General features: G+C 42.7%; 1 non-coding gene across 1 annotated transcript; it reads left to right on the top strand.

Annotated features, from left to right (window-relative positions):
* On the top strand, nt 1-74 carry TRNAT-AGU (transfer RNA threonine (anticodon AGU)). The gene has a single exon. It is a non-coding gene; the product is annotated as a tRNA-Thr (tRNA).
* The last annotated feature ends 11,704 nt before the right edge of the window (nt 75-11,778 follow it).

An 11,778-nucleotide genomic window follows, 5' to 3' on the forward strand; every position in this document is an offset into this window, starting at 1 on the left:
GGCGCTGTGGCTTAGTTGGTTAAAGCGCCTGTCTAGTAAACAGGAGATCCTGAGTTCGAATCTCAGCAGTGCCTTGTACTTTTCTTACAAGATCAAAAATATTGTCTATTCACTTTTAGGAAGTGATTCCTAAGATAAATGTACACTTTCTTACAAGATATTTTAGGAATGTATGTCTTTTCGACTCAGATACATGACAATTTTAGGGTTTGCTCACACTAGCGTATACATTTTTTTTCTCACTTGTAATCCTTGTGCTATCCGTGTACAATCCGTTTTCTTACTCAGCAGCTTTTAATCTTTTACAGGATCATTTAGTTTCCTATGCCACAGATTTATAATGTATCCATAAAAATCAGATGTCATACTGTTGCTCCATATGGCATGCAATTTTTACTCTCACTGTATTGATTTCGGAGACAATATTTATGTGTAGATTTAAATAAGATATAAAAATAAAGTGCTGAAAAAAAAGGCAAAAATTTATTGAATATCTGAATGAGAAAACTCTTTAGAAAAGTTAAAAGAGCATGAACTATCAAACCCGAAAATGTGCCTGGTGAGGAACAGTGTAAAATGGCCCACTACTGAACTAGTTAAAACAGACCTGTCACGTACTCAAAAATTGATTTAAATACCTTGTAACAATCCTTGAGCTACATTGATTCTGTCACTCTTTTTCTTGCAGAGATATCCACATTTGTTGCTGTTGGAGCGCAGTATGAGAAATCTCTGATCTGCTTGCAGTTCAGAATATTCTCTGGTAGTGTGCAGTCTTCACCCCTCTCTCCCAGATGCTGTCAGTTACACAATTGACAGGTCCTCTTTATTCCTGTGCATTGGATCGCTTATCAATGTCGAATTGAGGAAGAATTGTTGAAACTATGGCTCCGATTCATGACACAGTTTCTTCCAGAATTCTGGTGTAAAACTTTATGAACAGTCACAAAATTTTTGCGCAACTCGAAGTTTGCTACTTTTGTTATTTTTACACCTGTTCTGTCCACTTTTTGAAAAGTTGTTTTAGCTTTGCTGGGAGATCATAGCAGATCACAAACAACAATTTCAAGGAGGAGGGGTAGTTTCCTATCCGTCATGATGATAAAGAATTACAGAACCCAAGAAGCGGTCTAGTAGTAATGGCATTTAAGGGCCTCTTAAGTAAATATAAATGGATGGTTCTTCCCTCTTTTCCCATTAATGAGGAAGACTTCATAACGCAATGGGAGGAGACTGCATCCTAATGCTCTAAAGATTTCATGGAATTTTTAGTTAAGTCAAATGAAATTATGCCTATTGAATTGGACACTGAATTGAACTCCATCCAGGATGTGATAAATAAATAACTGCCTCCTGAGATGGTAACTAAATTTAAAAATGACCTGGATATGGAACTTCAGAAATGGGAGAAGGATATAATTCTAAGTAAAACAAAGAAATATCAACGCGACAGAACGTCAAAATAATTGTGTCTATAGATGAAAAAGAACCAATGCTAATACTTACTAGCCCGCTCTGTATCATGCTCGTCTGTGTCTTCTACTGAGAAGAGAGTGCAGAATACTGATAAGAAATCTTTGTGGAATAGAAAAGAACATACCAAGGATAACGATAACTGGTGTGGGCATAACGGGCCCACCAGAGTTGATGTGCAAGGCCGGATTAGAGGTGTTGTGATGAATGAGCTCGGAGAATCAATACAGTACACACACATAGTGTCCACCATAAGATTCCACTTTATTTAAATGCCGGTGGGGTTTATATACACCCCTGGTAGAAAGGACTTTGTGCCAACAAGCAAGAAACTGTTTTGTGGGATTCAGAGATAGTTGTGTCTAAGTATCTGGTTCAATCCGGAATCTCAGGGACTTGGAATGTGTAGGGGGAAGGTTTTTGTGTAAAAGTGCTGCATGATAGATTTAGAGCATAAAATGGGGACTGAGAAGACAAAATGGATCCTGATTTACTGCAATTCCCTCCTTTTGTGATTCTTGAAGGCCAAAAATGTTTCTGTGCCCATACTTCAGGGGCTAGTCCATCCTGCCAGACTTATAAACTTTTCACCAGATTCCAGATATTGGATAATTTCAGGCTTCTTTTGAACATCACGACACTTTCTTTTCTCAGGAGGGGTCTTCTCAAACATGCAGCCTTTAATTTACAAAAGAGAACACATTTAGAACTATCATAAGAATAAAACAAATAAACAAAATAACTAATTATAGGAAAAGGTAATTGACTGATTTCCTGAAGAGCTAAATCTCATAATATTATCATACCAGTGGTTTAGTAAGGTGACCTATAGATGAAAACAAATGCACTAGCTCATCTTTAACAAAACTGCATCTTCCAAAGCATCTTGCAAAGTTAGATTATAATCGTTTATATGAAAATTGTAATCACGTGCTTTCTACTAGTATAATCTTATGAAAATCTACTTCTAAATTCTCAGGAAAAATTAAATGTTTCATTATACCACTTTAAACATGTTACATTTGTCAACAGATTATTTTCAAAGCTTGCAACACCATTTGGCTTGGAGTTCATCCATACATCTTTATCTAAAGGATACATAAAAGGATATATATTCTCATTTTTGAGGGATGTATTTTTACAGTGACTGGCGTGAATCCAATGGGCTCTTCCTTCTAACTTCACAGAAGTAGATGCGGTCAGCAAGACTTGGTATGTACCATTGTATCTGGGCTCTAGGGATTTCCTGACATGACTTTTTTCCATAACGAGATCTCCAGGTTTTAGATCATGACTCCCTTCTAGACTATTTGGGTCTAGAATGGAAGAAAAGACCTGCTTGTGCACAGATGTTAGCTTATTGTGTAAACTTTGCATGTAACAGAACAAATCTTTAGTGATGAGCGAGTGTGCTCGTCACTGCTCAGTACTTGCTCGAGATGCTCAGTGGTCAGCGAGCATTTCCGAGATGCTCGAGCGGGAGCTCGGTTCCCTGCCCTGCATGTTTGACGTTCTTTTGAGAGCCAATGAACATGCAGGAATTGTCTGCCACTCACTGTAATGCAGTAGCCATCTTGGTTGTGGCATTACAGTGATTGACTGGCCGCATAGTGTCATCAGATCTATATACAACTTGGTGACACTATGCTCATCACAGTCTAACTTTCAGACAGGCAAAGTAGGTGCCGCTATGTGAGGGACAGAATTGGTAGTGTAATAGTTAGGTATAGATATTCCACACCAAGATACATATCCATCTGAACTAACAGTCCTTCTGAGGACTAATCCAGCTGCATATATTCAGTGGTGATAGCAGGAGTTAGGCAGGCAGAGAAATTTGTGAGCACTATACAGCACAATAGTGTCCATAGCACGTGCTGTCTGCTGCTGCCTGTTACAAATAGCCATTGGACTTGATATCAGGGCGTTTTTTGCTCTTAATTCTGATTATTTTCTAAAAAAGTAATAGCGTCCAACATTTTACTGCTCCAGTTGCTTATCACTGCAGAATACAGCCAGATCTTTTCCATCATCAGACATGATCCCATATTACTGTGGTAAAAATCCAGCAATTTGTAGGGACCATGCAAAAAATGATCCTTCTTTTACAGATAGGTAGCAGTGTGTCGGTGAAGCTATTCACACGTTGTCACTGCCAATAATTGTAAACTACAAGGCTGGTATTTAAAACCGTGAGCGTCCGTCAGACTTATCCCATATAACTGTGGAACAAATCCAGCCACTTGTTGGGACCGTGCAAAATATTATCCTCCTTTTACAGTTAGGCAGCAGTGTATCGGTGAAGCTATTCACACGTGGTCGCTGCCAATAATTTTAATCTACAAGGCTGGTATTTAAAACCGTGAGCGTCCGTCAGATGTATCCCATATAACTGCAGTACAAATCCAGCCATTTGTAGGGATCGTGCAAAAAATTATCCTCCTTTTACAGTTAGGCAGCAGTGCATCAGTGAAGCTATTCACACGTGGTCGCTGCCAATAATAGTAAACTACAAGGCCGGAATTTAAAACCGTGGGCGTCCATCAGACGAATCCCATATAACTACAGTATAAATCCAGCCATTTGTAGGGACCGGTCAAAATATTATCCTCCTTTTACAGTTAGGCAGCAGTGTGTTGATGAAGCTATTCCAACGTCGTCACTGCCAATAATAGGAAACTACAAGGCAGGAATTTAAAACCGTCTCCGTCCGTCAGACGTATGCCATATAACTGCGGTACAAATCCACCCATTTTTCGAGACCAGTCAAAATATTATCCTCCTTTTACATTTAGGCAGCAGTGTGTCGGAGAAACTATTCACACATGGTCACTGCCAATAATTGTAAACTACAAGGCCGGTATTTAAAACCGTGGGCGTCAGTCAAACGAATCACATAACTGCCGTACAAATCCGGCCATTTGCAGGGATCATGCAAAATAATATCATTCTTTTACAGATAGACAGCAGTGTGTCGGTGAAGCTATTCACATGTGGTCGCTGCCAATAATTGTAAACTACAGTGCCGGTATTTAAAACCGTGGGCATCCTGTTATGAGCTGCTACTAGCACTAAGGAAAGACAGGAGATCTGTCCCTACGATAGAACTAAACTGGAACCCTACGATGTAACGGGGAACCTGATCCTGCGATCAGACCCGCTAAAGTCCTCGGCTAGTCTGAACGAAGACCGATAGATATGAGGAGGGGATCCCTACAAGAACTAGGGACTGGGAGAAAGATGGACACCTCCTAGCGGAATTTGTAGCAGAAAAAAGACAAACAAACAACATAGAACATAGAGGTCTGAAGACCTAGCAAAACTGACTGAGATAGGTTACAAAGCACCTGGCTAGCTCAAGAGTAGAAATTACAATGAAGTCCAGCATGGCCAGGAGTGCGGAGCAGGATTAAATAGGCAAAAAAGGTCATGAGACCAGCAAGATAGAAAAAACCTAACAGGAGAGTTCTAACAGTACCCCCTCTTCTATGAGGATCCTCCGGATCCCCTAGGCCCAGGCTTATCAGGAAACCTCTTGTGAAATGCTCTGACAAGTCTGGAAGCAGAAACATCATCCGCCCTCACCCATGAGTTTTCCTCGAGACCGAAACCCTTCCAAGCGACGAGATACTGTAAACTCCCTCTATACCGTCTTGAACCCAGGATGCGGGAAACTTCATATTCCCCGTCCTCCACCACCAGAGTAACAGTGGAAGTGGCATCTCTATTAGATACATCAGCTTTTTTCAATAGAGAAACATGAAACACTGGATTAATTTTCCAGGAGGTGGGAACCTCCAACCTAACAGCAGATTGGTTAACTACCTGAAGCACCTTAAAGGGCCCTACAAACTTGGGACCCAATTTTTTAGAAGGAATCCTCAACTGCAGATTCTTAGAGGACAACCAAACCATGTCACCAATAGCAAACAAAACCTCTTGCCGTTTCCTATCAAAGTACCTCTTAGATTTTTTGGTAGCCTCCTGAAGATTACCACGCACATCCTTCCAAACTCTCTCCAAATCACCGGAAAAACTCTCCTCCTCAGGCACAGCCGATACCAATTTGGAGAATGACCCAAAAGACGGATGCCTCCCAGAACAACAAAAAAAAGGCGAACACCCAGCAGAAGAGGATGTATGGTTGTTAAGAGCAAATTCAGCAAGTGGCAGAAACTCAGACCACCCCTCTTGATTGTCTGCTACAAAATAATGCAAGAACTGCTCAACATCCTGGTTCTTCCTTTCTGTCTGGTCATTAGACTCAGGATGATATCCAGATGAAAATGACAAGTAAACTCCCAACCTGTCACAAAAGGCACGCCAAAAACGAGCCACGAACTGAGGTCCCCTATTAGAAACAATGTCAGTAGGAACGCCATGGAGTCTGACAATTTCCTTGACAAAGGCCTTAGCGAGTGTCTTAGCGCAGGGCAATTTGATTAAGGGAACCAAGTGACACATCTTGCTTAAACGGTCCACGACCACCCAGATGACCGTGAAACCTTCAGAGGGGGGAAGGTCAGTAATAAAGTCCATAGCCAGATTTGTCCAAGGTGCACTAGGAACCTCCAGAGGGCAAAGCAACCACGCAGCAGGAGTATGTGAAGACTTAGATCTAGCACATACAGTACATTGACGCACCCACTTAATGACTTCCTTCTGCCATCCAGGCCACCAAAAACTGTGACCCACAAGTCTTTTGGTCTCAGAAATTCCTGGATGACCTGCCAAACGAGACTCATGACACTCCACAAACAAATCTCTCCTTAAGGTCCTAGGCACAAACAACCTCCCATGGGGAGTGTTAGATGGGGCATTCTCCTGTGCTTTAAGAATCTCATCTTACAAAATGGAGTCAAATGCAGCAATCACAACATCTTCTTGTAAAATGCTCTCCTCCTCCTCAGCACCGCCCATGGGATAAAAGCTGCGAGACAAAGCATCAGCTTTAACATTCTTGGTACCCGGGATGTAAGTAACGGAAAAATTAAACCGCGAGAAAAAAAAGTGCCCACCTAGCCTGACTGGAATTCAAGCGCTTGGCAGCATCAAGATAGATCAGATTTTTATGATCAGTGAAAACCTGAATGGGAAATTCAGCACCTTCCAAGAGATGACGCCAGTGTTCAAATGCGAGTTTAATAGCCAGCAATTCCCGATTACCAATATCGTAATTAAGTTCAGTCTCAGAAAATTTTTTTTAAAAAAAGGCACAAGGATGTACTCCATCCTTGTTTTCCTGAGACAACACCACACCGACCCCCACAGAAGAAGCATCAACTTCAACCAAAAACGGCTTAGTCACATCAGGCTGCATAAGGATGGGGGCAGAGCTGAACCTCTCCTTTAGAAACAAAAAAGCTTCCATGGCCTCAGTAGTCCACTGAACCATATTAGCATCTTTCCTGGTGAGATCGGTCAGTGGTTTAACAATAATAGAAACATTTTTAATGAATTTTCTGTAATAATTGGCGAAACCCAAAAACCTCTGTATCTATTTCAAACCAATAGGCCTAGGCTATTCCTGCACAGCTTGAACTTTCACCAGGTCCATCTCAAAGCCCTTGCTGGAGATAATGTAGCCCAAAAAACTAATTCTCTGTACAGCAAACTCACATTTCTCTAGCTTAGCCAAAAGCGAATTGTCAATTAATAACTGTAATACGTCACGTACGCTCCACCAATGAGACTCCAGATCCGGCGAATAAATCAAAATGTCATCCAAATTCACAACCACATTTGTGCCGATCAAAAGTCTAAGGATGTCATTAATAAGATTCTGAAAAAATGCTGGTGCATTGGTAAGACCAAAAGGCATAACCAGATTCTCAAAATGACCCACAGGAGTGTTAAAAGCAGTCTTCCATTCATCACCCTCCTTCATGTGCAACAAATTGTATGCCCCCCGGAGATCAATTTTAGAGAACCACTTGGCCCCCACTAACTGGTTAAACAAATCAGGAATCAATGGCAGTGGGTAGGGATTGCGTACAGTAATTTTATTAATCTTGCGAAAGTCCAGACAAGGATGTAAACAGCCATCCTTTTTTTTAACAAAAAACAATCCAACAGCCACAGGTGACTTAGAAGGTCTGATATGACCGGCGGCCAAGCTCGTCTGTATGTATTCCTCCAAAGCCTTTCTTTCAGGTATGGTAAGATTAAATAAATGACTTTTAGGAAGAGTCACTCTAAGGACAAATTCAATGGTACAATTCTAGTCTCTATGGGGAGGCAAAATCTGCGACTCCTCCTCAGAAAAAACTTTCCAAAAATCCTGAATAGGTACAGGTAATTCCCCTCTTTCCACAGCAGCAATGCGCCCGTTACAACACTTGTCATAACACTTAGGGCTCCAGGACTTAATTTCATTGGTAGACCAATCCAGTACAGGATTGTGCAATTTTAACCAGGGTAACCCCAAAACTACTGGAGAAGGCATATTATTTAATACCACCAAATCCAAATTCTCTTGGTGAATACCATTAATAGTGAAGGGAAATTCATAAACCTTGTGAGTAACACATTTCAAGGGAGAGCCATTGACAGAAACCACAGAAATAGGGGATGACAAAGGTTTGGGTTTTAATTTAAGTTTTTCCAAGAATCCCCCATCAATCACATTCAGAGTAGAACCACAATCCACAAATACCCGAAATTCACTTAATTCTTCCTGAGCTGCAGTAGTAGCAGAAAGAAATACACCCTTAGTGTTTAAACAGGTTATACGGGCGTTACTGACCTTTTTTTTTTTCTTTGTTCATACAAAGCACACAGTTCTTAATGAAATGGTCAGATCCACCGCAATAAAAGCACAAGCCTTCAGAAAACCTGCGGTCTTTTTCCTGAGAGCGGGGTGACATCGCCCCAATCTCCATCGGCTCTCCAATGTCAGTACAGACCCTCTCAAGACTCGGAGCTGACATGGCAGAGGATTTACTCTCATTAACCCTTGCACGCAGTCTCCTGTCCACCCACATAGCTAATTGCATTGCCTCCTGCAAGTTTCCAGGTGTAGGAAAAGCAATCAGCAGATCCTTAACCCTTTCACCTAGCCCAGCAAGAAACAAACTTTTCAAAGCTGAATCGTTCCACCCCACCTGAGCAGACCACCGACGGAAGTGAGTACAATAATTTTCCACATTACCTGATCCCTGCCTCAAACGTCTTAGTTCAGACTCAGCTGATGAGACAAGATCAGGATCATCATATAACAACCCGAAAGCAGAAAAAAACTATCCACTGATCTAAAGCACGGATCACTAGGTTGGAGAGAAAAGGCCCATCCCTGAGGTTCTTTGCGCAAAAGTGACATTATGAACCCTATGCGCTGTGATTCATCACCAGAGGATCTGGGTCTCAAACGAAAATATAATAGACAAGCATTTTTAAAAGAAAACAAATCTTGTTGTTCACCAAAAAATAAATCAGGCAATCGTACCTTTGGCTCCACAAAATGCGCTCCAGAACAGCTACTCACGTGTTGTTGGAGCTCGGCCACCTCCAGAGAGAGTCCCTGCAGGCGTTGAGCCAAATCCTGAACCGACACCATGATGGAAACTGGAAGTCTTTCCTTAGAGAAATTTTCTGGCTGGACTTACTGTTATGATCTGCTACAAGCACTAAGGAAAGACAGGAGATCTGTCCCTACAATAGAACTAAACTGGATCCCTACGATGTAACGGGGAACCTGATCCTGTGATCAGACCCGCTAAAGTCCTCGGCTAGTCTGAATGAAGACCGATAGATATGAGGAGGGGATCCCTACAAGAACTAGGGACTGGGAGAAAGATGGACACCTCCTAGCAGAAATTGTAGCAGAAAAAAGACAAACAAACAACATAGAACATAGAGGTCCAAAGACCTAGCAAAACTGACTGACAAAGGTAACAAAGCACCTGGCTAGCTCAAGAGTAGAAATTACAATGAAGTCCAGCATGGCCAGGAGGGCGGAGCAGGATTAGATAGGCAAAAAAGGTCATGTGACCAGCAAGATAGAAAAAACCTAACAGGAGAGTTCTAACACATCCTATATAACTGCTGTACAAATCGAGCCATTTGTAGGGACCAGTGAAAATATTGTCCAATTAAAATGGGCAAGGCACATGGCAAGGGACGGGGAAGTGGATGTGAAGGTAATGGTTCATGCAGAGTCCGAGGCCATGGGCAAGCTGAAATTGTGCCACAACAAACACCTACATCTTGTCGCTCGACATTCCTGTCCAATTACTAGATGACAGCAGAACACCTCTATTGGACACACAGCAGTGTCAAAAGGTTGTTGGCTGGATAGCAGATAATGCTTCCAGTCACTTTGCCACAACCACCACCACCATGTCTTCCACGCGGTCAAGTCTCAGTAGCCTTGAGTCTGGAACGCATATTCCTCACCCTGATCCTCCTTCCTCCCACTATGCTTAGTGCCCAGAGACAACTGATCCCGCACTTGGACACTCAGAAGAGCTGTTCACTTTTCCGTTTATAGATTCGGGCTTCTCGCCCGGCCAACTTCAAGCGAGTCAAGAGGAGAACGCGTGAGGCGATGCCCAAATATTTGAGCAGCCTTGGTCACACGAAGGCAATGGTAGGGAAGTGCAATTACTGTTGCAAGAGGTGGATGATGATGAGACACAATTGTCAGAAAGTCAGGAGGAGGACCAGGGTGCGGAAGTGAAAGATGAGGTCGTGGACGATGAAGTCACTGACCCAACCTGGCAAGGTGACATGCCGAGCGAGGACAGCAGCACACAGGGGGAGGGAGGTGTAGCACCACAACAGGCAGGAACAAGCAGTGTGGTGGCCACAGACAAAAGGCAAGCAACCGTTCCCCAGAACACCAACACGACAGAAGTTACCAGTACAACCTTTAGGTGTTCCCGAGTTTGGTTATTTTTTAAAGACTCTGCTGATAACCCCAAAAAGGACATTTGCACTGTCTGCCAGGCCTGCATCAGCAGGGGTAACAAAGCTAGCAGCCTGACAACCACGAGAATGCTCAAATATGCAGCTAACGCCCTACAGGCTATACTGCTAAACTCACACATTTCACAAATGTTTGCGCTCAAAATATTGCCTTTTAGGCTAGTGGAAACAGAAGAGTTCCGCAACCTGATGGAGGCAGCCATCCCTCGGTACTCAGTCCCTAGCTGCCACTATTTCTCCCGGTGTGTTGTCCCCGCATTACACAAGCACGTGTCCCAGAACATTAGCCATGCCCTCAACAATGCAGTTACTGGGAAGGTGCACCTAACCACGGACACGTGGACAAGTGCTTGTGGGCAGGGATGGTACATCTCGCTGTGTTAATATAGTGGAAGCCCGGACCAAGTCGGACCTTGAGACGGAACACATCGTCTCAACGCTGAGGATTTCAGGCCCTGGGTCTATCAGAAAGAGCAGGAAAATCTGTGGCTGTCACCACTGAGCCGTTAGCCAGGCATGGTCGTGTGTGACAATGGCTGGAACCTGATGGCGGCATTTAAGCGAGGCGAGCTTATACATGTACCATGTCTGGCCAATGTGCTCAACCTAGTGGTTCAGTGGTTTCTCAAAACTTACCCGGTTCTGCTGAATCTGCTTGTCAAATTATGCTGCATGTGAGCCCATTTTAAAAAGTCAGCTACATCTTCCGCCGCCCTTGCTGTGCTTCAGAAGCGTTTGCAGCTTTCAGCTCATCGACTGGTGTGCGATGTCCCCACGCATTGGAACTCAACTTTGCATATGTTGGGAAGGAATTGTGAGCAGCGCAGGGCAGTTGTTTGTTACTGAGGCCCTCCTCTATGTCTCTTGAAAGGGGTATTGGGGTATTGGGGTGCATCCAAATTTTTGGCAGCTCTTGCAGTCACTGCATATGCAATAACATTATAGGAGACCCACTCTTTAATAAGAGTAACAACAACTGCAAAAAAACAACAAAGCATAGATGGCTGATATCCCTCTTACAATACAGAGGGCCTATTGCTGGCCCTTTAAGACTAGTAAGGGCCACCTGATGGCACCATAAAAAGAGGCTTTGTGACTTTCAGAGTCCCTCCCTCATAAATGAAATGGGATGTGCCTGATTACATCCCACATGGCCAGATAAGGTAGTAAAAGCAATACAAAAGTGCAAAAATGCATCAAAAACGCTACTCATGAACATAGCCCAAGGTGTGGGCGAGCATTTTTGTTTTTGGTTATTTATTTTGCCTTATATACAAGTGCATCTCACTAAATTAGAATATCATAAAAAAGTTTATTTATTTCAGTTATTAAATACAAAAAGTGCAATTCATATGTTATATAGAGTCATAACAAACAGGG

This window comes from Phyllobates terribilis, unplaced genomic scaffold (assembly GCF_046119375.1).
Source record: "Phyllobates terribilis strain yellow unplaced genomic scaffold, ASM4611937v1 Scaffold_11__3_contigs__length_659146591, whole genome shotgun sequence".
NCBI classification, from domain to species: domain Eukaryota; kingdom Metazoa; phylum Chordata; class Amphibia; order Anura; family Dendrobatidae; genus Phyllobates; species Phyllobates terribilis.